General features: G+C 41.2%; 1 long non-coding RNA gene and 1 pseudogene across 1 annotated transcript; one reads left to right on the top strand and one right to left on the bottom strand.

The window, feature by feature from the left end:
- Window positions 1–10,249: 10,249 nt before the first annotated feature.
- On the top strand, window positions 10,250–11,211 carry LOC133745458 (uncharacterized). Its single transcript, XR_009863632.1, has 2 exons — window positions 10,250–10,674; window positions 10,849–11,211. It is a non-coding gene; the product is annotated as an uncharacterized LOC133745458 (long non-coding RNA).
- Window positions 11,212–15,207: 3,996 nt separating this feature from the next.
- Window positions 15,208–16,951, bottom strand: LOC133746472 (cinnamoyl-CoA reductase 1-like; annotated as a pseudogene).
- Window positions 16,952–26,372: the final 9,421 nt, after the last annotated feature.

Here is a 26,372-nt window from a genome sequence, read left to right as displayed (position 1 = left end):
TATTCAAATCACGAAATAAGGAAATGAACTCACACCTTAATTTCTTAAAAATCGGATATAAGGAAAGCAACTCACACCTTGTTTCCTTAAAACACAAATTCATGAGTTAGATAGAACCTCGCACCGTTACCCCATGAATTACACTGGCAGACAGACTAGAGCTCTAACTGAAATCGTAACTACTCGTCCGGCCAAAGACGTGATTACTCGATATATTGCCTAAGGTCACCATTTGACCTTTATTCCTCAGGCCTCACTGTCCCTCGGAATAAAACATTTAAAGGAGTCACTCAGGACTTAAAATGTTACACAAATGTCAATGCTTTTCAAAACAATAGAAATCAACATTTCCACAATCATTTGTTTTCCGAAAAGCCACACCCAAAACAATAAAAAGCATCATTCATGCATATTGTTTTCATCAATCAACAAAACCCACAAATACATATATATATTTCACGTAAATATATATATTCGTAGTCATCCGCTCAGGAATGCCTACTAATACCAACTATAGGTTGCAGTTAATAAATACTCTCAAAACGATAAAGGTAATTCCGTTCGTAAATGAACCTTGTGAGATTACTCACCTCGAAATTCCCGCTGCGTCTTCAATACAGAACAAAGTAGCACAATCACCAAAAAAGTCAAAGAATACTTCGTCAAGTACCTAATCACATACGGTCTCAACTTAGTAATGAATCACAAGCGATTTAAGTCCGAAACCCCTGTTTTGAACTAAAATCCCCAAAGTGACGCCAATCGAGGCGAAACCACATCCGAGGCCACCCAATGTCTCCGGAATACTTCTACGATCGATATGTCAAAACCACAAGTCGATCGAACGCTCAAATCCTCACGGATCGAATTATCGAACGGTCCGAAACCATAAAAATCACAACATATTCATACGATCTCCAAAAATTACATATTATATATCGAAACGCTCATATCGACGAGTAGATGATATATAAAACCAGAAACTATCCATTACATGGTTGGAAGGCTACCAAAACGCCGCCACAATCGGTGGCACAACCACCACCGGCCAAAACTCAAAACTAGATTAATCCAACTGTCCAAAATGTCAAGAACATCAAATAGAACAACTTTAATACCTGGGGTTCAAGCCAACTCGGCCTAGATCGCTGCCTATCGCCGCCACAAGCCGCAGTGAACTGTTCACCGTGAGTTGATCCGATTCCGACGTGAATCGATCAAAACAAACGCCATGGATCACTTGAGGAGGCTTCTACGAACTCAAAACAGGAAGCTTGAAGCCGTGCAGTCGCCAAAGCTAGAATTTCCGATCGAGTCCGACTGCACTCGAGTTCGCCGTCTTCCAGCGCCGTACACAGTTGTAGATACCTCTACTAGTAAGGCTAGTTTGCTATCTCACCAAGCATAATTAACACCCTCTTTGGGACACCCACAAGCCATTGTGAGGCCCAACCGCTACTTGCATCTTGTAGCCCTATGTTCAAGCTACGCTACGGTATCCGGAAGTCGCAAATCCGTCGCCGGGAAGCCACCTTTCCGGCCTTGCCAAGTTGCCTCCACAATATGCTTTTCTAGACTAGAATAGTGATTTTAGTCACCTATAAAAGGAATGCCTCCTCCCACAACTCAAGACATCCCATTACATACTTTGTAATCCCCCCTTGGGCCGCAAGGCCCAACACACTAGTGTAACATTCAAGTGGACGTAGTTTCCCGCTAAGGCGGGAGATGAACCACTATACATCTTGTGTCACTCTCTTTCTCTCTCTCTCTCATTCTTTATGCTAACTAGAGACCCCCTCGGATCTCTAACGTTAACATTTGACGCCGTCTGTGGGAAGCCAACACAAAGGCTTCATCACCTACCACGAGCTTTGGCCTGTCAGCGTCCGGTCAACGCCCAACAGGGCTGGTCAACGCCCAGCAGGGCCGGTCAACGCTGACCAACTCTGGTCAACTTCGATCAAATGCTAGTCAACAATTTATAGGGCAAGTCAACGCCCAACTCAAAGGTCAACGCTGACCTACACAAAAAAAAAAAAAAAAATTTGCCAATTTGCTATGGACACCCAGAAAACTTCTCTAGGCACCCATGTTCATTCTTCAAATCATGCATCAGCGGTACATTTCCCGCCAGCTACTCCCAGCAGAAGCAAACCTCCACAGCTTCTCTGCTGATCGAGTCATCCTCCGCCGGAAAGACATCCGCCAACTCCACCAGTGCACTCCGCTGGCACCATCTCCGCTCCGTCAGTGACAACCCAGTCCGCCAGGGGACACCCGCCGGCATCCTCTTCCGCTGAGCTCCGAGCACCGCCGAACTCAAACCGCTGACCATAGCGCCGCCAAGCTTCATTGCTCAACTCGTTACTCCATCACGAGTTTACCGCTAGCAAGCTCTACCGCTGAGCACCATAACTCATGACCATTCTTCAAGGGTCATCAGCGGCACACCTCCGCCGGCCAAAGCCAAAGCACCGCTGGCCATGCTCCATTAAGCTTCACCACCGACGGCTTTGCTGGCTTAAAAACGGCCAATACCCGCCAGCCTAGCTCCGGCCATGACTTCCGCTAGCTTCCATCAGCGGAACCGCTAGCTACCATCAGCGGCAAAGCAGGCTTCGCTCCTCCGAGCACCACCGCTAGCCAAGGCCCCGCTCCACCGAACACCTCCATCCGAGCTTCACAACCGCTGGCCGCAACTTCCGCCAGCAATCAACCGCTCCGCTGACCCCGTGTCACCGTTGAGCACCAAGTCACCGCTAGGAGACACCGGCGGCACAACCCCCGCCAGCCGCAAAACCCGTTGGCCAAAACTGCTCTAGCGTCGAGCACCTCTGCTCCATTCAGTTCCGAGTCTCCGCCCACCTCCGAGGCTCCGCTCATCTGGACAATGGCTCCGCCAGCCAGGAACTCCGCCAAGCAAGCCCCGCTGAGAAACTTCTCCGCTAGCCACAATGGTCCGCCAAGGCTCTGCCAACCGCCGGCAAGCAAAGCCAAAAGCTTCCACCGCTAGCAAGCTCCGCTGACCCACTAGGAACCACTGCTAAAACAAGGCTCCACTGGCCCAAGCACCACTGGCCACCACTGTCGAACTATACACCGCCGAACTCGGAGCCTCCGCCGAGCTCCAGGTCCGCTCCACTCCAAGTCTCAGCCGACTCCATAGCTTCGCTGACTGCCAGCCATCTTGACCCACCGGGCAAGCCGCCTCCTCTAAGCTTTATCAGCGCAAACTTCCGCTAGGCAAGCTTCAATCTCCTTCAGCGGCATCTTCTGCCGCTAATATCCGGCGGCGGTAACTCTACTCCGCTAAGCATCACAGCTGGGCAACCTCCACGCCATCACCACTGGCCACAACTCCAGCCAACCAAGGCTTCCACCAACGCTGGACAAAGCCTTCCCCGCTGGACAACCCCCCCACACCTAGAAACTGAGCTCACTTGCACTTTCGCAGCAACGCCAGCTATCAAGATAAGCTTTTTCTCTCTCTATTTGGTACACACGTCCCTGTGCCTTCACACAAGTCAACTAGCTTAACACAATTCGTCAACAAAAGCATGATTAACAATTCCATGCCACATAATTTATGCTTGTCTTCTGTGCACACGTACATCATGCAGAACTATGCCTTGATATGCACATGCTTTATACTTAGCTATTCACGTGCATGCATGTACTTGTCATCAGGGTATCAGTACCTATACATGTGCCACCTACTGGGGTAGTGATCACACAAACTACTTTACCACATTTAATTATTTTAATAGCATGGCCACATATAATTGAACTTGGATTATATTTTCTATACGCCTACACACGGCTATAGCTTAATTACTAGCACACATGCACATGTCGGCTACCACACTAGTGCACATGTCTATATGTTCATTTAGTTGCTGCCTTGCGGTGTATGTGACATGCCATGCTAGATATGTCATGCTTCTTTTATCAATCTCAAACGATCTCTAAGCATGCCTACAAAAATACAAAAAGTTATTAGCATCCACACTACAAGTACATGCTGCACATGCCATGCTTCTATTTAATTGCAAAATTAAATAAATATGGGACACTCAAACAAAATTTTATTACTTGCTCTATTTGTTTGTCATGTTTCATACAAGTACAAACTTTACGAGTCTATGGTCACTGCCAAGCGGTAAGGCAACGCCTCATAATGACAATGACCGCTACGCGGCATTGCAGTCAAGCTTTTCTCCTTCGAGAAAACAGCAAGGGACTAGTTAACACAGCCCACGGCAGCCATTGATCCGGCAGTTAACCCCGACGCTTGGGTACCAAAGATTGGGCTTTCTACCCAACACTCTCTGCTCCATGCAGCTCCCCCTCAACAAACAATTTACCGCCGAGCTTACTGCTCACGCCTTCGTGGCACCCTTGAGCTTCCGCTCACGAGCTTCCCGCTCATGCCTTCCCAGCACCCACGAGCTTCCGCTCATGCCTTCACGGCAACCCTTGAGCTTCCTGCTCATGCCTTCCCGGCACCCACGAGCTTCCGCTCATGCCTTCCCGGCACCCACGAGCTTCCCGCTCATGCCGTCCCGGCACCCCGAGCTTCCGCTCATGCCTTCCCGGCAACCCACGAGCTTCCCGCTCATGCCTTCCCGGCAACCCTTGAGCTTCCGCTCATGCCTCCCCGGCAACCCACGAGCTTCCCGCTCATGCCTTCCCGGCACCCCGAGCTTTCGTTCATGCCTTCCCGGCAACCCACGAGCTTCCCGCTCATGCCTTCCCGGCACCCCGAGCTTCCGCTCATGCATTCCCTGACAACCCCGAGTTTCCCGCTCACGAGCTTTCCGCTCATGCCTTCCCGGCATTCCTCGAGCTTCACGCTCATGTCTACTCGACACACCACACGTTAATGGAACATTGAATTTTTCTACCATTTGTCGTTTACCGACCGCGACAAATCAAATTCTTTTTGCGTTCCATTAATACGAGCGAAAACCAAACAGACACAACCGTACGCGCGGTCATCGTTCATGAGTTACAAATGCATACCTTCGCGACACTCATGCAACTTACATCTCACGAGCGTAACCCCGTCAAACTCGACCTCGTTCGTCTCCTTGCGCGCGTCACACATTTATCATAAGCAATCCATATGCTCACACAACCATGTATCACGCACCCCATACGTTCATATATGCCAACGCATATCAGTGCAACTCACATTTGTTGCCCAATGCAACGAGCATTCTACATATGTCTGTTTTTTGTCTTTGTTGTGCAGGTTAACGAGTCCCTTCTTGCTTACGGAGTTCGGGGACTTGTAGGGGCTCTGTACCGCCCGGTTACTTATGCTTGGTGACATCATGTGTATAACTCCCCAACCAAGAAGCTCCTCTTACTTGGGAACTTCGGGGACTTGTAGATACCTCTACTAGTAAGGCTAGTTTGCTATCTCACCAAGCATAATTAACACCCTCTTTGGGACACCCACAAGCCATGGTGAGGCCCAACCGCTACTTGCATCTTGTAGCCCTATGTTCAAGCCACGCTACGGTATCCGGAAGTCGCAAATCCGTCGCCGGGAAGCCACCTTTCCGGCATTGCCAAATTGCCTCCACAATATGCTTTTCTAGACTAGAATAGTGATTTTAGTCATCCCACATCTAAGAAAATGTAAAGGAGAAGCATTCATTCACCTATAAAAGGAATGCCTCCTCCCACAACTCAAGACATCCCATTACATACTTTGTAATCCCCCCTTGGGCCGCAAGGCCCAACACACTAGTGTAACATTCAAGTGGATGTAGTTTCCCGCTAAGGCGGGAGATGAACCACTATACATCTTGTGTCACTCTCTCTCTCTCTCTCTCTCTCTCTCATTCTTTATGCTAACTAGAGACCCCCTCGGATCTCTAACGTTAACAACAGTGAATATCGTCGATAGAGGGACGTCATAGGGAGGAGCACACGGTGGAGGCGAGTCGGTCTGGGCTTGCTTCACCGGTAGAGGTCGCCGGAGATCTCCGGAAAAGCCGGGTCGGGTTGGCCAGGTACGGGTTGGGTCACGCGCGGAAGAGAGAGAACAGAGGTTTTGAAAAATTTTCGGAAAGGGAAACTTGCCAAAATGAAAATAGTAAGTTTCCGAAAACGGAAACCCCTATTTATAGAATTTTCCCAAACTTCAATCGCTCATAACTTTCTCATACGAACTCCGATTTTCGCGTTCCGCATGTCCACGAACTCGTATCGAAGCGTTCTACAACTTGTGTGAAGGAAGTTTCTAGAGAATTTCAACGTATAAAAAGTCAACCTTGAACCCTCCCCCCCCCTAAATCCACACTTTTCGAATAATTAATTGTCCGAAACAATTCCACTTCACATACAACATATGAATAAAGAATAATAAATCGTACAACTGGTCCATTATTAATTACTAAAATTAAATAATGAAAATCCAGGTCATCACATATTTAATGTTAAAAAATTGTGGTATTATGTTACTTTTCGGTGAGAGGTAGAGAGAAAGAAAAAATTGGAATTAACATATGCTTACACGATAGAGAGAAAGAGATGGAGTGTGACAGAGGGAGATAAGAAAACAAAACAGGAAAGATAATAAAACTATTGGGGACATGTTTATGATTTTCTTAGTATAATTGGGTCTCCTTTTAGAGTGATGCATTAATACTACATTAATATGTGAATTGTTTATGTTTTCTGCCATTGTTTGGTTTACCTATTTGATTTTTTTTTTCTTTTTTACATGAAGAGTGCTCAGACAGCCAAGGGGTTGTAATAAACTCCTAGCTAGGAGAAGAGCCCGGATCATAATTAAACTCTAATCTACAAATAGTATAATCACCTCACTCTTCAGAGTTAAACAGGAAAATAAGTTAGGAAAAAATTAGACTGAAGGAAAATTCTATGATGTGTTAACGTATGACATGCATACAATTGCCTTAAAAGTGGTAAAATGAGTCCTCAAAATAGTAATATTAGTCCTCAAAGTGGTAACATGAGTCCTTAAGGTGGTAAAAATAGTTGATGTATGAGAAATGTTAACATACCATAGCTTTACCCTTAGACTGAAAACCCTATATATTCGATTATGAAAAATAGGGGGGAGGCGGAGGAAGAAGACAATTAATTGAGGAATTCACATTAGAAAACAATGAACCTAATCAAAGTGGGGTTAGATTGGAGTCCACATAAGACTATACCAAGCAATATTTTACAACTAATCAGGTGAGTATTGTACATTACTACGAGTTGTATAAGCAAAGGTGTACCCTATGGCTATGTTTGTTTCACCGGACTGTCATACCTCGCCTTAATTTCTATAAGAGTCCTGGACTCCTCAAGCCTAGATTATGCTATGTTATTCCCTAACCCATGTTTGGTCAGTTAGGACTAAAACTAGAGCCAACACCATCGACCTGAAGACCCGCGAAGCTCCAAACGGCAGCCGATCAGAACTCTGCCATCAGGCCACCTCCGGCAGGCGCACCAGCTGGGTTTGATCCATCTTGTCGTCGCCGACGTTTCTCTTTCCTCGGCTGGTCTAGTTGCTGGTTGTGGAGAGAGAATCGGACCTCGAAAATCTTGGGTTCTCCTGCAGTTTCTGTACAAATTCCGGCGGCTCCGACAATGTTTTGAGGTGCATAAGGTATGAAAGTTGATATGCTCTTCGTGTTCTACATGCTAGTATACATGGTTTTTGAATTTGATACAATTTTGGAAGATTTGATTTCTGGGTATTCGGCCACCATCGCTACAACCTTCTGTGGCAGTGATTCTGGGTTCAATTGGGGATAGAATGAGGTGTGCTTGTGATTAATCTCAGAATTGGTGAAAGTTGCTGAGAAGGACAGCAGAACGAGAATTTTCAGTAGAAGGTGAAAAGGAGAGCTTCCATAATCCCATGGTTTTTGGGGGGTTTATGGTAGAAGGTGTTTATGAGAATTTGGGACTCTAGAGTCTCATTTAAAACAGTCCTTGCTGTTGCCAAACATGGGATTAGTGTAACACAAGCTGATAAGGATGTCCAATCCCATGAAACAAACATAGCCTATATGTCATATTTTGTTACCCTACATTTTTTTTTGTCCAAATTCTTTTTTGTTTTCACCTGCTCACTATCTTGTTAATTTTTTTTTTTATTCAGTTTAAATTGTCTACTGGACATCCCTTGAATTGCCACATCTTAACCAAATTGGGAATGTCCAACATTTGTTTTCTATATATCGGTACCACCTAGATTGACACAAAGAGTGTTGTCCAATCAACATTGTTTTAGAGTCTTTCACGTTTGATGATTGATTAGCATTTGAAGTAATTTTGAAAGATGATGCAATAAGTAGACATTGACTTTCTAAATTTGACTTTATGTATTGACGAACAGGTGTTGTTTTCATCATTTGATTTAATTCCTGATTCTATACGTTAATTAACATGTTGCTGTAGCCTTATCATTTGAAACCCAATTCAATACTGGTATTTTGTCTTGCTCCTTTCATGAGGAAGTGACAGTGTTATAAGTGGATGTGAGCATTGAACAATACATTACATTAAATAAATTAGGTTTATTCTTGAGTATTAATTCGAAAGGTATAAAATAGACTGAGTTTGTAAATGCATCTGGCTAGATAATTCAAGAAAATTAGGCATTGTGGCAATACAGAGGTATTACACACACACACGGATGAGTTTATATAGCCTTCTATTGATTTCATTAGATGAGGGACATTGTGGAAAAATTAAGGAGGTGCAGATAGCATATTGCTTATTTATAAAAAGTAAGTTGGAGGCCTATTTAGCGGGAAAATCCAAATGTTAAATTTGGAGGTATGAATAGAAGTTCTCTTGTGTATTATTAGTTGTTGTGCAATGTAATGACCAATAAGATAAAGTCTGCTGGTCCAAGAACCATGCGCAAAGACAATACCGATTTGTTGCATGTGGACCATTAATTAATAGGGTTCTCTAGAATAAACATTAAAGTTTCATAAAATTATGAAATTTACCATTGAACATTCAGACATTGTCAAACATAAGAAATAAGATATTCAAAATTATTTTGGCCCAATAAAATTTCCCAACAGTATCTTATTACTTTCTCTCAATCATTTTTCATTCTCATTTCTCTCAAAACCAAACCAAACCAAAGACTATAGACCATTTGATATGATTAAAACAAAAACTATTAATCCCCTTGAAAGAATTATTCATCAACCTCAACCAAGTGATTTTTACTAAAAATAATGAGCTAATAAAAAAAAAATCAGAATGAAATAATGCTACTTTTCTATGCAATACTACTGTATAACAGTAATATTTACAATTAATTTTACTATTTCACAATAACTTTTATAAGCACATTTCACCCATACTTGAATGAAATCCACAAGTCACACAAATATATTCTTCTTATCAAACAATCAGATTTCAGCTTGCTTATGTAATCCATATTTAGTAAACTATTACAAATTACTCACAAATATAACTCACAATAATTAAAAAAATTTCAAATATGACAACCAAAGAAGCATTGCAACACAGCCACATTTCACAGGTAAAACTTCTTCTACGTATCACCATCTTATTGACCCTCAACAATAAATAGTCACAAAAGATTGTACTCCTAAATAAATAAGCCTCTTTAAATCCTTGCAAATAAACTCACACAGGAAACTCTGCAAAAATAGAAATATCAATTGTTACTAATAACAAATATGCAAATGATAGTCAATAATATTATTGGCACACAATAGAAAATTATGCTATTGAGAGTCAATAAGAATAGCTACTGAGGGTCGATAGCAATAATGCTATTGAGTTACTTATCTCAAAACAAAATTCAAATGAAAGAAATAGTTGTTTTCTATTATTAACTTATAATATCAATCACATAATAGAAAGTCAATAAAAGTTATAAAATCGTTACTGATAGTCATAACAAATATGCATATATTACACATGTTATTAACATTAGGTAATAACAAGTGTTACACATATAATGTTATTCACAGTCAATAGGTAATAATGTTAATAGAAAATTATGTTATTGACATTCAGTACCCAATGTGAGCCCCAGAAAATTTTGTCGAGTTAAGTTGAGATCATTGGAAAATTAATTTACGATCTCAGTAATGATTAAAGTGCTTGAGAATATTTTTGGAAATTTTCACAAGGTGTAATCCTTAATTTAAGGATTGGATAATAAAGTACACGACACGACGAGTTCGTAGGAATTTTCGGGGAATTTTTTGGACATCCGAGCTAAATGTTATGATTTTCGGAAATTTTGGACTATAGAAATTATTAAAGGAAAATAGAAAATAACGTGGAGCGATCTGGGCCATCCAATTCTCCACTGCTTAATCTCAGCCCTCGGATTTACTTTGGATTTTGGCTATAAATAGCCTTAGATTAGATCAGCGATGGTGAAGTATCGAGAAGAACCCAGCGTTCTCGCCGTTTCTACAGCTCGACGACCCGACGCTGCGATCCAGCCGGCGCTCCACCGTCAGGCCACCTCCGGCTGGCGTACGGCCACCGATCTCTTCCTATGGTCGTCGCCGTCACGTTTCCGGTCACTGTTCACTCAATCGTCGGCTGTGGAGGGAGAATCGACGGTGAGAACATTGAAACTTTTCTGGCGGGTTCAGTGAATTCCGACCACCGTTTGGGCTGCATGTGGTATGAAAATCGATCCTCTCGTCATCCTCTACATGTCTGTATGATTATTTTTCGAATTCGATTAGGTTTTAATGATTTCTGTTTCTGGGTTGGTTTCGGCTTCGCCGTGTTCTTCAATGCCGGCGACTTCTCCGGCCTTTCTGGGCTTCGTTTCTTGCTGGGCTGCACACATAGGCCAGCAATTGAGAAGCTTGTTGAGCTGCTGGCGTGAGAATCACCAGTTCATCATCATCCTGGTCTCGGCAAGGAATTATGGGAAGCAGAATGAGTTGCAGTCGATTCTCGAAGGTAGATTTTGACTCTTGAATCAAGTCTTGTTCTGGTGTTAGTGATCGGAAGTTATGGAATTGAGTTTGACATGGTTTGATTGTAAGGGACAGCTATCTGGTTACCGATTCTGTTAAGTTGTTGAATTATGGTGTTAAGAGTTTCTGTTTGGATTAGGAAGTAAGTTGGGTTGTGATGAATCTGTTAATGGTGTTGAAATTGTGGATTTTGATATACTTTGAATGATTTCAATGATTTTGGTTGTGGAGATTGAAAAGGGTCAAGTTATGGGAGTGGGTGCCCTTAGTAATTTGGGGGACACCTCATTAGAAAATGGAATTATATTGGGTGACCTTAATAAGTTCGGGTGCACCTAATATATTTGGTCGATATCATAATTTCAAGTAAGATGTTCGATAATTGGGATAATTATCGAACTTGTCGTGATCGGTCGAACTTGGTCAAACATTGGTCAATGTCGGTCAAACAAGGGTCAACCTTGGTCAACTCCTGGTCAAACCAGGAAAAGTGGTTAGACGAATTATTAATCGTTGAGATTTCAATCATTAGTTCAATAAGATATTAACCGTCGAAATGTCAGAATCTAGGACTTCAGTTACCAGAGGACCCGAAGGTTCGTGACTCTCGGAGTACATGAAAGCAAGCATCGGAATTCAGGTAGGGGATTCAGGACTCTCCTCGGCTAGTGGTTTTCTTATATTTTGTTATTAAAATGATGCATGTAAAGTGATGTGGCTTGGTTAAGTTAAAATGCGAAGCATACTAACCAAACCCTATGAGGAATGTGATGGCTTGAGAGCGAAGGGGGCACTGACTTCCCTGGGTTCGATCCCCTAAACCTCCGGAGGGTTAGCTACACCGGTCGGACAGTGAGCGATCGCAATGACGACTTGATTCCGTGTGTGTAGCTAGGTAGCGGACGCTCTCGCTACGCTTACCTGGTTTTCAAATTAGTTGAGGTAAGGTCATGTAGTAGGTCTATGAGACCGGCCATCAGGTAAGATTCAGCGCGCATGTCTACTTGAGTACCTTGCATCCATTTTTGAGTCAGAAAACATTTTTATAAAGTTTGTCGTTCCTTTAAATATTTGGTTTAAGTACGATTTCATACTGGGCAGCCCAAAAATTTACTTATTGGTTTTAATTCTAGTTGAGGTAGAGTTCCAGTTGAGCAGCGAGGACAAAAGCTCACCCCCTACAACAGTGTGAATGCAGGTACTGTGCACTGGTGATGGGACAATAGCGGAAGGAGCTGGGTGTGCGGAACAAGTTCGGTAAACCGTCATCTAGACTTTATCTGATATCTATTTCTCGAACTTTGTATCCCGAAACTTGTTTGAAACTATTCTTGTGTTGAACTTAGTTAAATTCTTATTCCTTGAATTTTGTTCCTCCTGAGTGGGCATTCATTTTAAGTCTAGACGAACAAATTGAATTTGGTGATTCAAGAATTTTCACCTCAAAAATATTTGTAGCTTCTGCTGTGTGTATACAAAAAGTTTTCCAAACAAAATGCCTAGCGATTCTTTAGAATGTAAATCGAGCGTTCGGTTTATGTTGCAGAGACTCGCAGCACTGTGACGTGCTTAAGCTGGTGAGGTGCAGCTTGGGGCGTTACACCCAACAATACCGTTGAAGTTTAGTAACAAACAATGGCACATTGCTATTGAGGTTCAGTAGCAGATAAAGCTATTGAAGTTAAGTATCAAACAATGCTATTTGGTATAAATTAAATAACATTTGAAGACCATTTTCAAAGAGGTAATCATGTTATCTAGTGCTTGCATGTGGTCTCTTCATCATAAAACTACTGTGAGAGTTCAGTCATATTCAATTACTAATTAAGATTGTAAAACCTCGAAAGTAAAATCAATACCAAACTTCTATGGCTAATGATTCTATGTACATTTTTTGGCCTTGAATTATCTCAATCTCGATATGGTTTTCGTTCTCATTCTTGATTTGGATCCTACCTCTCTTTCTCTCAGTATCTTAGACACCCTCTTGTTCTTAATCTGGATATGGATATGGATCTAGATCACGATCTCTTTCTCTGTGTGTCTTGTTGAGTAGGGATGACAATGGGGAGGGTAGGGTAAGGGGATTAAATTATCATCCCCATACATGACTTCATTCTCCATCTCCTTACCCTCCCCAATCCTCGTAATAAGATACTGGGGATTCCCCGTCCCCGTCCCCGTCCCCATTGGGGATTATGTCCCCATACCCGCCCCAATCCCCATTAACAATATTACTCATTTATTATATAAAAATTTATACAAATACAATATGAAGTTAAAATCAAACATCAAAATAAAATAAATTTCTTATTTCAATCAAGGAAAATTAACATGTTGATAAAGATTTTTTATTAAAAGAATATTCCTTTTTTTGAACATATTTATTAGCAGAATTTAAATGATAAAAAGATGAAGTTTACATAAATATTTATTTATAAATAATATCAAATATATATATATAATAAATAATATATATATAATTCTTATTGGGTGGGTATGGGGATGGGGATCAAAATACAATCCCTGCCCCGTACCCGATTTCTCCCGAATTATTTCTCCCTATTAGGGTCGAATACCTTATGGGTACCCTACCCGATGGGAATTTTTGCCATCCCTATTGTTGAGTCACTATAGGATTCTATATCTTATATATAGCAAGGGATAGTTTAGTCAATTCTCATATAAATAAGAATAATAAAAAGGGGAAATGATCATTTTACCCAATTTCTGCTTAAAAATTACCCACTTGCTCCACTAACTGTTTTTTAACCCCATTTACCCAAAACACTCTAAGGGATTATTTCCCCTTTACCCAATTAATTCTTTTTTATTCTTTTTTGGGACTTTTTTGCCCTCTCCTTCTTTCTCACTTAGAGAGAAAAGTCATCCTCCACCTTGCTGTGCTCCGGTGACCAGCGGCCGGCCCCGGGCTCCGGCGACCGGTGACCGGTGACCGGAATCCGGAATCCGGCCACCGGACTATTAACCGGATTCCGGCTTCTGAATTTATTGCCCCCTAATAATACCCAGTAACCATATTATTACCCCCCAGTAATCATATTATTGCCCCCCAGTAACCATATTACTGCCCCCCAATACTCATATTATTGCCTCCCAATAATCATATTATTGCCTCAAATAATCATATTATTGCCCTCCAGTGAATTGCATAAACTCCCAAAACCAAAATGAATACTCTACAGGCACAATTGATCAATTTATATGCATATTATTGCCCCCCAATACTCATATTACTGCCTCCCAATAATCTTATTATTGCCCCGCAATAGACTTGTATAACTACTCAATATTCATTCTTCTGCCAAATTTACCAAAAAAAAAAAAAAAAACAGAACGACTTCGTCCTCCCCAATCAACAAATTGCTCGGCTTCAAATCCAGATGCACGATCATATTCCAATGACACACAACGATCCCAGACAGCATCTACAGCATCCACCTTTTGACCTCGCCGCAGCCAATCCCGCCCTCCTTCTTCTTCGCCGCTTTGATCAGTCTCCAGGTCACTGCCCAAAAACTCGAGCACTAGCACGGCGTCCTCGTCGTCAAGCCGGAAGTACTAGTACAAAACGACGACGTTGGGGCAGCCGTGGAGAGTCTGGAGGGCCTCGATTTCGCGGAAGGCCGATTGGTAGTCGTGGACCTCCTTGAGAGCGACGCTAAGGTTGTCGGCGAGACAGCGGGCGCGGTAGACGTTGGAGTAGGCACCGGATCCGACCCGCTCGAGGATCTGGTACTTGGAGATTATCTCGGGTCGGGTGTGGATGCTCCAACTCTTCGCCGGTGGAGATCGATCAGTTTCAGTTTAGAGAGAGAGAGAGAGAGAGAGAGAGAGAGAGAGAGAGAGAGAGAGAGAGAGAGAGAGAGAGAGAGAGAGAGAGAGAGAGAGAGAGAGAGAGAGAGAGAGAGAGAGATTGAGCAGTTTCAATTTAATTAATATGGGTAAAATTGTCAGTAGATGTTAGATTAGGTAAATGGGGTTAAAAAACTCTTAGTGGAGCAAGTGGGCAATTTTCAGCCTAAAATCGGGTAAGTGGTCACGGCCCCTAATAAAAATTGTCCGCAAGTGCTTTAGCTGTTCGCGTGAAACTTATGAGTTTTGTGTACGAGATTTAAGATTTAAAATTGTTGGGCTCTGGGCGTGGTAAAAAGTGAGTTGGCTCTGTAGTTTGTGGTAATTTGTTATAGATAAAAAATATTACCTGTGTTCCAATATTTCTTGGACTCATATACTTTCACGTAACAATTTCATGACATGGTATGCGTACATATTAAGATGTTCATGATGATGATCTCACTAATTATTAGGCTACGTTACCATCTTCACGGACATACGGAAATATTGTCAAACTATGTTCAGTTTCCCTAATCCATGACTCCAATCTTCTGGTAGCTTTCAATGGAATCAATAAGAGTTTCCCCCAATGGCCGGTAACTCCAACCCAACCTCTCCAATTTTTCCGAACTCAGCTTCTCCTCTTCTTCCTTCGTATGCGTAAGCCTGCGCGCCAATGGCAACAGAGAGGGGGTAACACATGAGCTCAACAAACTAAGGAGCGATTGTAAGCACAGAAACTGAACATCGAACAATTACTTGAGTAAAATTCTGATATTTGGTGTTGAAATTGTGCTTAGTTCTAGGTTGTTTTAGACTTCCACTTGAAAATGCTAAAAAGTGTAAAACACTATTTGTTAAAAGTTTAACTCTAAACTCCAAATCGCATAGCTTTAGACATAAGCAATCATTATTTGAAAGTGGATATAAAAGTATTTACTCGGGAGAATAGTTGTAGTTGGGATGTGAAATCTTCAAGTACTTCTCCACTACTTCTTCTACCCCAATTGCATGTGCTGTGCATATGTATCTTTCCCCAGCCTCAGATTTCTTGTATACAAGAAGCAGTGCATCAGCTAAATCACGAGCATCCACCACCGTCCAGTATTTGTAGCCCACCTTCTCAAACCCGCCTTCAGAGTCACAAACAGATTGCACAATTATAGAAACTAAATATTTTCCTGCGCAAGATAATGTTCTCTTGCCAGACAGTCCAGAAACGTAAGATGCTTATGTATGTGACGTTGTAAATTCGAAACTACTAAGTTTACTCTTGTACCTTTGAATCCCATAGGCAGGAGCCAGCTACTAGTATTCAGAGTGGATTGCAACAGTGGCCCCATGATGAGAGAAGGACAAACAGTTACAACATCAAGTCCACTGCTTCTTCCGAACTCCAAGGCTGCAGCTTCTGCTTGTGTTTTGGAAAGATAATACCAATTCTTAGTGGACCTAACATATTCCGGATCAGACCAACATCTCTCGTCTTTCACTTGATCCTTGGGCCAATTCGGGTTCTTCACAACAGCAGCTATAGACGACACAACAACAACTCTCTTCACTTTGGCCTCTACGCAAGCTTTCAATACATTAAGGGTTCCCTCCACAGCTGGTTTAAGTACTTCTGCTTCGGGGTCTGTTATGGCAGTTGGAAAAGGTACAGGACTGGCCACGTGGAACACTCCACTGCATCCTGAAATCGCCAATCTCAGAGACTCATAATCCAGCAAATCTGCCTTGAACAGCTTCAGGTTCTCCGGTGCTCTCTCCAGCTTGTTCAAGTGATCATACTTGCTATCCCCTGCAGATTGCATAACATTTGTCATTTTCGAGAATTAATTTAACTTTAGAGACGCAATCAATTAGTTCACTACACAAATTTACGAATCAGTAGGATAGCAAATATCGTAGGATCTAGCTTGGCACCTGGTTGTCAGACGGTTCCATGGACGACATAGTTGTTGGAGAGTAGAAGCTTGACAATCCAGGAGGCAGCAAACCCTCCGGCTCCAGTTACACATACTGTTTCATACGCATCCGCCATTATCTATTGTATTACTTTACTTACTAAACTCCCTCTTTCATATATATATATATATATATATATATATATATATATATAGGATTTTTCTTAGGTAAGGATATCCTTACCAAAGCTTATGGAACGGATTTCTAGTTTTTAGCCACTTTTTGATCATATATTCACATCTTAACCGTTCAGTTTTTAGGTCCTAATGTATAGATCACTTCTGCAAATTTTCAGCCAAATTGATGATCGTTAAGGCATTCAAAACTGCAATTTACACGAACGAACCGAATCTGTCAAACCGGAACCGTTCGTGTTCATTGTTGTAAATTGCAGTTTTGAATGCCTTAACGATCATCAATTTGGCTGAAATTTTGCAGAAATGATCTATACATTAGGACTTAAAAACTGAACGGTTAAGATGTAAATATGTGATCGAAAAGTGGCCAAAAACTGAAAATCCGTACCTAAGCTTAGGTAAGGATGTCCTTAGCCAAGAAGGACTGATATATATATATATATATATATATATATATCAGTGTTCCTCTACTAATCTATATAGCATCTATAGATATAACCTCACCCTATACAATGTTGCTGTACATTAAACTACAACCAATTAAACAAGACGAGTAAACCAACTTAAAATAATACACTTATACCAGAGACGGCAATAGCCTATAATTAATATCGGATCAAGAGACAACAAATTATGATTGGGAATATAATAAGAGACGAATTCCTAGTCCTATTCCTGCTGCTCGAGGAAGGCTTATGCAAAAGCATTACTGTGCCCTTTTTTAATCCACAGAATTTGTAGTTGAGCATCGTTAATATTAAGGTTCACATCGTCCCAAGATTCTCATACATAAGGAACTGTCCTGAGTATTTTGTCCCATTGTCGTATATATACATCGATCACTTCATTACATTTTCAAAGTTTAATTCTTACTACTGTTTAATTACAGGAATGAGAAATAAACAGAACCTACAAGAAGTAAGACCCAAGGGACAAACACCACAGTCCACAGCAAAGGAACGCAGGCTTACTAGGAGCTAAATGCTACATCTATCTAATCTAAGCCAAGAATAATCTCAAACCAAAAAGAAAAGGCCAAGAATAACCATCACATGTCAGTCTCTACTTCTAGACTTACCAATAATAAAATTGTAAGCAACACCATTTTTGTCCCTCCACATATATAAGCAAATAGGACATATATAAAAGCTTCCGAAGCCAATTGGAAGCTGGCCAATCAACAATGACCGACCAAGGATGTCTAAACTAACTCACCCTGCCCTTTCCCATCAAACTAAACCCAAATGCCTCAACTGTAAGGGTAAATAACGATAAATAAGCAAGCAAGATATACCATCTGGACTCTGGACTCCGATTGGCATTGCAACAAGCAAAATTTTCATAGCCTCATGTTGTAATGGGTTCAAACAATGCAGTTTGGCAAAGCACACTTTGACAGCTTTTCAGTCCAACAGTCCAGCCTCTCATTGGCTTTGTACAGAGTCAATGAGAGTCTCGTTCCGTGCTCAGTAACTCCAACCCACCCTTTGAAGTTTCTCCGAGCCCACCTTTCTTTCTGCGCCTACTTCAACAAAGCTGCCTATACATGTATGCCTAAACAAACTAGCAAACAGGCAATCCATAACAGGAATTACTCTCCATTATACTTCTGCATGAATATGTATGTTGATTACAAGTATGAAAGGAAAATCGTACTTCGATAAGACAAATGCTCCTCAGCTTCTCAACCAGACCCCATGTTGATATTTTGAGCCATGCATACATATCTTCCTTCAGCCTCAGGCTTCTAATATGCCACAAGGAGTACTTGACCTAAATCCTGCAGGAAACAAGTCAACTGCCTTACAAGGCCCTCTTTGCCAGTGGCTCATTCCCTTCTTCTTGTGTACATAACTACGTATCTGCAGCAAACTACTACAGATAGCTTTTCTTGTTCTAGTCTAGTAGACTGAGTCTACTGTCTAGCTCCCTTCTGTAAGAAACAAAACGAATGAATTGAATTGAACCATATATGCATGGTCCTCCTTGAATCAGTAGCCAGGGACTAGAGCTATCTCCAAAAGGCAAATGAAAACTACAATCCGTGTATACTACTTGTTGGTGTCAATTTCGGCATCAACGAGTCAACAGAAGTTCCGTTGAAATTCAAATGTGAAGTGGTGGGGTTGTTTTCTTGAAGTGGGCCTATCTCTTCCTTCGATTAGTTTGATTATATATGTGGCCTTGGTCGTCCACCTCTTGTGACTGAACGTATGGCCTCGGGCTTCCTTCACCTGATGTTGGGCGTCCAAGCTCTTTTGTTGGGTAAAACTGATAGTTTCGCCTCGGGTTTCCTTCACCTGATGTTGGGCTTCCAAGCTCCTTTGTTGGGTGAAACTAATAGTCTCGTCTTGGGCTTCCTTCGCCTGATGTTGGGCCTCCACGTACGCTCCTTTGTTGGGTGAAACTGATAGCTAGTCTCGCCTCAGACTTCCTTTACCTGATGTTGGGCGTCCACCGCCTCCATTTAGAAGAGCTTCATTGCATAGATATTTTGGCATAGTGTCGGAGAGAAGAGAGAGCTGAAGTTCCCCCCTAGGTGACTTCTGAAGGTTGGGTAGGGTATTTATAGGAGAAGGTTGGTTGAGAAAATAGCAAAAACGATGAATTTTATTGTGACAACTCAAATTTTGTCGCAAAAGCTTGGCAAATATGAGGAAATTTCAGTAGTCGCACATGATCCCATCGGCGACAACCAATTTGTCGCATAAAGTAGGTATTTGTGACAAATTGAGAGTTGTCCCCCATTTGACATTATGCGACACTCAATTCCTCACAAAATGTCAATTAGACGATAATTTCTACCAACTGTCGGTTAATATTTGTGTGACAACTTTAACTTCCTAGCAAAATATTAATTAGGCGACGAGTTCTGCGAATTGTCACTTAATGTTTATGTAACATGCAACTAGATTTTTGTCAATGAAGACTGATTTAGCGACAATTTCTGTGAGTTGTCGGTTAATGTTTATGTGACAACCTTAACTTTCTCGCAGAAAATCAATTGAGCAACAACTTTAACGGCTTGTTACTTAATGTTTATGTGACAACTTGAACTTCCTCACTAAAAACTAACTAGGCAACGACTTCTACTAGTTGTCGGTTAATGTTTATGTAACTACTTTAATTTTCTCACAAAAAACCAATTAGGCGACGATTTCTATAGGTTGTCGCTTGATGATTATGTGACAACTTGAACTTCCTCATTGAAACTTAATTAGGAGACGACTTCTACGAGTTGTTGGTTAATCTTTATGCGACAACTTTAATTTTCTCACAAAAAGTCAATTAGGCAACGACCTCAACGGGTTGTCGCTTAATGTTTATGTGACCACTTGAAATTCCTCACTAAAAACCAATTAGGCAGCAACTTCTATCAGTTGTAGGTCAATATTTATGTGACAATTTTTATTTGGGCCAGGCTAAATTCCTCAAGGCGAATCTAGGTGAGGTGAAACCTCTCAAAGTAGATTTGGCTGAGGCAAAATTCTCTCAATGTGAATCTGTATGAGGAGAAATCTCCTCAAGACGAATATGGGTAAGTAGTAATCCCTCAAGGGGAATCTGGGTGAAAAGAAATGTCACACCCCGAATTTTGAATAAAGGAATTCAAATCTGAAACGCGAGAACAAACAATCACAAGAAGACTCTTAGAAAATTTTTCATTTAAACTAAGCAACAAACAAACTGAACTCACAATGTCAATACCGACTCGTTCTTTAGAGTCGCATATTACACTACAATAGTTTACAAATTAAACTGAATATCAATTCAACGTGTAACCACTCTCACCAACTCACTACACAGCGGAAGACTACAAGTATGAGAGCCCTTCTACACCTACGTGACGGAAAGTCCACCTCAGCTTCGATAACGATTACCCGATATTCTAACCTGCACAATAAACCTTACACCATAGAATAGTGCACCGGGAATGAACAAAACAAACCCGGTAAGCTTTTCAGCCCGTATGAGTAAACTCAATTAAAGTGACTCACGTCACTCATGCTTATAATTTCTCATCTCGTGAGATAATTAAAGCAACAACATTTAATTCCACAAAAAAACATGCTTTCACCATCTTAGCTTAACAAAAGCAATATGCAATTATCACAACAAAACGTCAAGTTCAAATTAATCAATAACATGCTCAACAATTTCAACCCAACTAAAAACCCACATGCTCTGTCTCTCAATTCATTTTACGTCCCCACAATCTATTAGATCACTATTGCTTTGCCTCAACAGCACAACCAGGAAATCATACTCATTTCCCTCAACATAACGCGGTTGCCAAAAATCATGTCATCCCAACTCATTTATCAATCACTACAGATCACAACCCACAACTGTACCCACAATAAGAATTTAGCAAAATCAATAATCCCTGCATAGAAACTTAGTTCAGGAGATCACATGAAAACAAACAAAAGAAATCATATAAATCCCTGCATAAAGTTTAGTTCAGGAATTTACATTAAAACAAACAATACATAAAGCAGTAATCTCTGCATATAACTTAGTTCAGGAGATTACAATAAAGCAAACAATACAAAAGGCAGGAATCCCTGCATATAACTTAGTTCAGGAGATTACATTAAAACAAACAATTCATTCGAAATCAAGTCCCACATGAATGACAAAAGAAAGGACACCGACACTCTCTTTTAAACAATTATATCCATGGGCATACAATAACACAAAGTTATTCCCTAAGCAGTACATTGTACTCAAAGGCATACAATAACACAAAGTTATTCCCTAAGCAGTACTTTGGCAGACAGACTAGAGCTCTAACTGTATCGTAATGTGTCACCTTGGCCGAGGTTCAGCCTTACGATAATACTTGCCTCGATCATCAACACGACAAACACACTCAACTCCAACTTTTAATTCATCTCAACGACTCAACTATCGCACTTTACTCAATTACTCTTTATCATAATCAACTCAACATATAAGATAAATTATATCTTCTAAAGAGTAATGCTCGAATAATAACTCATTTAACCATATCAATACTTCACCCAATGTCACACCATCCAATATATATATACCACGTAAATATATATATATACATAGTCATTCACGCAGGAATGACCACTAATACCAACTATAGTTTTATAAATTATACTTCTCGAAAATCATTTTATATCAAAACATTGTTTTAACTTACCCATGAACCGTTGTCGATCAAGTTCATATATTTTAAAACAAATAATTTATTTTGATAAATATGATTTTGCATACTAACAATTAAATCTACTAAATTAAACATAACTAATTATCAACAGAAACACCGTGAGATTTACTCACCTCCAAATCCTGCTGCGTCTTCTCTAACAGCCAAGATACGATTCACAATCGTCCGCCAACTCAAACCATCAATCACCTAACCAAATCAAGGCCACACTCAATACAACACAAAGCACACAATTCACAAAACACAATTATACGACGATCCAACAGTTGGATTCCCACAGATCGCCCTTGGGATCATCCTATCAAAATTATACGAAGATCCAACGGTTGGATCCTCGCGGATTGCAAACCGAAGATAATGCGTAAAACCGAAACCCTAGCATGCATCAACCTTCTCCAAAATAACCTTATAATATATCAAAACGACCGTATCGATGCGTAGATACATAAACTGAAAACAGAACACAAAAATATGGTCTAACGCGCCGCCACAAGCGACTGGTCAGCAGGTGGTCAACGGCGGCGGTCAACGCCGGGTCAACCACCTCCAATGTCAAAGTGACCAACTACAAACTGATTCGAAATGAAGAGTTGATCGCCTTTCATACCTGGAGCTAAGCGAGATTCGGTCTAGATCGTCCTAGATCGAGCTTGGAAGTTGGATTAATCTCATACGTCTGATCAGATTCCAGATCGAATCAGGACCATAGAAAAAGTCAAACCTTGATCTAGCACTCTACACCCCAAATCGTGATGCAAGGAGGATATGAGGATGATCAGGAGGAGGAGGACAACCCAAAACTGAGGAGGATCGGCCCGTGCAACGCCGGCAAGGCCGAGATCCGATCGGGTCGGTTTCGCTTGGCTGGGCGTCTTCGATCCGGGTCTGGGGGCAGCGGCTCGGCAAAGCGACTGCAGAGGGCGGCTGGGCGTGGAGCGACGAGCACGGTAAGGGCCGGGTCGTGGCCGGAGGACGTCGGAGCAGAGAGAAAACGTCGGGTCGGGTCGATCGGAACCCGAGGGTTCTGAGGAGAGAGAACGGAGAGAATCTGGGGAGGAAAATATAATTTCCGAAACTTTTGAGATTTAATGAAAAATCCGGAATTTTCTTCTATTTATAGAAATTTCCCCAAATTTCAATCGCTCATAACTTTCTCATACGAACTCCGATTCTCGCGTTCCACATGTTCACGAACTCGTATCGACGCGCTCTACAACTTTCGTGAAGGAAGTTTTCACAGAATCCTAACGTATAAAAAGTCAACCTTCGCACCCCCCCTAAAACCATACTTTTCGAATAAATAATCGTCCGAAATACTTCCGCTCCATCCACGAACCACGAAATCGTATCAACGAAATCTTAAATAATTCCCGAAGCATTTAGGAATTAATTACGAATTTTCGGGGTATTACAAGAAATCTCCTCAAGGAGAATTTAAGTGAGGAGAAATTTTCTCAAGGCGATTCTGAGTGAGGAGTGATCCTCTTCAGAGAAATCAGGCGAAGGAAAAATCCCTTCAATTATATGAAGATATCAAAGAAAAAAAAAACTTCATTTCTCCAAGCTGCTATTGCTTTTCTTGATGATTTTTGTGAAGTTTCTATATGGAAATCTTCTATTAGGCATGTGAGCTGTAACTTAGGCTTTTTCTTTTTGTTATTTTCGGTCTTTTCAAGACCTCCTTGTAACTAAAAAAGATATAATATGTAATACCAAGTCAAACAGAGAGACTAGTTCGTGGTTGATCGAACAGAGAGAGATAAAGTGTTGCTTCTACGAATTTTCAAGGCAATGAGAAAGTGGAAAGTCAAAATTTCAACCACAAAGAGGGGCGAACGAGCAAGTGAGCACAGTTAGATTTTTGATTTAGATCAAATGGAGATTAACTACAATTGAGTAGGAAATCAAATGAGTAGTGTAAGTAATAAGGACACTTCCATAACATTAACTCACCAAGAGACAAAGAAAATAGGTCGATCACATCACATCTTCTAGAGTTACATTTCCCCATAGGCACACTTTTATTTTAATCTCTTATATTGCTATATGCTACTATACTTCTGAATTAACTTAGAGATCATAGCCTTATACAGCGGTACCAAATTAGTGCATTAATAGTTGTTGATTTTTTTTTTCTTTATGAGACGAGAGTTATAATACGAAGACAAGAGCCTAGCTTTGTTGTCAGAATACAATTCATACACAAGTTGCTCTTCAATAAAATTTGCTAAATAATGCATGGCGGCGGCGGTGTGCTTTTAGAGTCTAAAATTTTAAATTATTCTTTTTGTACATTGGATGGAAATTGAACCTTCATCTAACCTAATCTTAATTTAAAATCCTAATTTTTAAAGCTTTAATATATATATATATACCGGATTTTGGAGGAAAATTTTCCAAAGAAAAAAAGGCGCAATGCTTAAAAATGAGCGGGCTTCTATCCCAAAATAAAAGTTAAAAATGAAAATAAAAACCTAATCACTTCTACCTCTTCCCCTTGCATCCTCATCAAAGCCTCCCGAAACCTCACACTCTCATTTGCCGTCACAGAGCGAGAGAGAGGGACCAGAGCAGAGAGAGCAGAGCAAACCCTAAGAGAGAGAAGATGAAGAGGAACCCACGCATCTCAAGCTTCAGGCTCAAGAGCCGCAAGCCCGCAAGGCCCACTTCACGGCACCGTTGAGTGTCCGCCGCGTTATTGATAGGAGCATATTTATGCAATGTTATTATTATTTAACCCTATGCTTTTCTTTGTTAGTTTATATTATTTTTAGCTGATTTATTTGTTTTTGTGTTTATTAGGTTTTTCGAAGCAAATTAGGAAAAGAAGGTTTAAAGAAGGAAAGTGCGTGGAATTTTGATTCAACAAGGATTTTCGATGGATTATGACTTTTCTTTGAAGCAAAGAGTTAGAGATCCACAAGGAAACAAAGTGGAAGAGTTTTAAGACGGAATAAAAGGCTTTTAGAAGTCACAATCAAGGACTACAAAGCAGAAGAGAAGCAAGAAACCATTGAAGCAACTCAAGGAGAAGAAGTAATGTTCGGAGTCCAGAAACGATCGATCGCTGGCATCTGACGATCGATTGTTTGTCCTGTTTTCCATCTTTTTGATTCTTTCTTCTTTTCAAAACTCATGTATTTCTTTTGTGTGTTTTCCAAGATGATGAGTAGCTAATTTTCTTTTAGTTAGGGGCTGCTTTCAGCCCTAGACGTGGTGTAACTATGATGTTGGTGTTTATTTAATAAGTTCTTTGGATTTCGGATATTCATTGGTTTATTGTTTGTTCATTGATCAACTTTGTATGTCTATTGATGGTGCGCAACATTAGTATGCATGCTAGGTTGTAAAGCTATGAGTGTCTTGTATGATCATTGTACACACTAGGGAAGTCTCAACTAAGTTTGGCACTATCGGCTGGGCCCCATCGGTACCCCCAGGTACTATGCCATGGGCCGGGTTCACAACCCACCATGGCGGGACTCATATGGGATACCAGCCCGGGCACCCAGGGCCCGGGACAGGCTAGCACAGCCCAACGATTTGCACAGCAGGGGGGCTGATATGGCATCAGAGGAGCAACCTGTGTCCCACATCGAAGATTGGGGAGACTCCTTTCCCATGCTCGAGTATAAAGGCATTAGCACAACCACCTTTTACGGGTAATAACTCCTTTGTCCACTATTTACTTACTATACATCCATATTAGCTTCTCACTCAGGCATCGGAGAGGTGTAAACCGTCCGGTACGGTTTACCCCTCTAAGCGTGTGTTCTTGGTACAGGATTTAGGAGGTGCATCGGTACCCCAGACGGTATAGCATTCTGTGTGAGGTACCCGGAGAAAGCCACCAGAAACAATCATCATATCTATTTGCATTCTAGAGTAGCGAGTGAATGACTTGAGCCCCATTCATATAAACCAACGTCTAGGTAGATTAGGACAACATCAGTACCGAAATTGCCTAGCCTTATTCATAATCTTTTAGACCTTAATGACTTCTAGGTGAGAGCTGTGCGAGAACATCTCTCTAGGTTCCATTCTAGAAGCCAAGTTAAGTTAAAAACATCATTCTCTTAACATACAAAGTAAGAAAGATTGATAGGTTAAGTACAACACATCATTGGCTTAGCTTGAGTAAGGATATCCGAATGAATTGAACATGTTAGTAAATACATCAGAGGTGTAATCATTGTCTAGTGGTGAGAAGTAGTTCCTAGCTAGTTT

This window comes from Rosa rugosa, chromosome 4, assembly GCF_958449725.1.
Source record: "Rosa rugosa chromosome 4, drRosRugo1.1, whole genome shotgun sequence".
Taxonomy (NCBI): domain Eukaryota; kingdom Viridiplantae; phylum Streptophyta; class Magnoliopsida; order Rosales; family Rosaceae; genus Rosa; species Rosa rugosa.
This window is presented reverse-complemented; position numbering and strand designations above follow the sequence as displayed.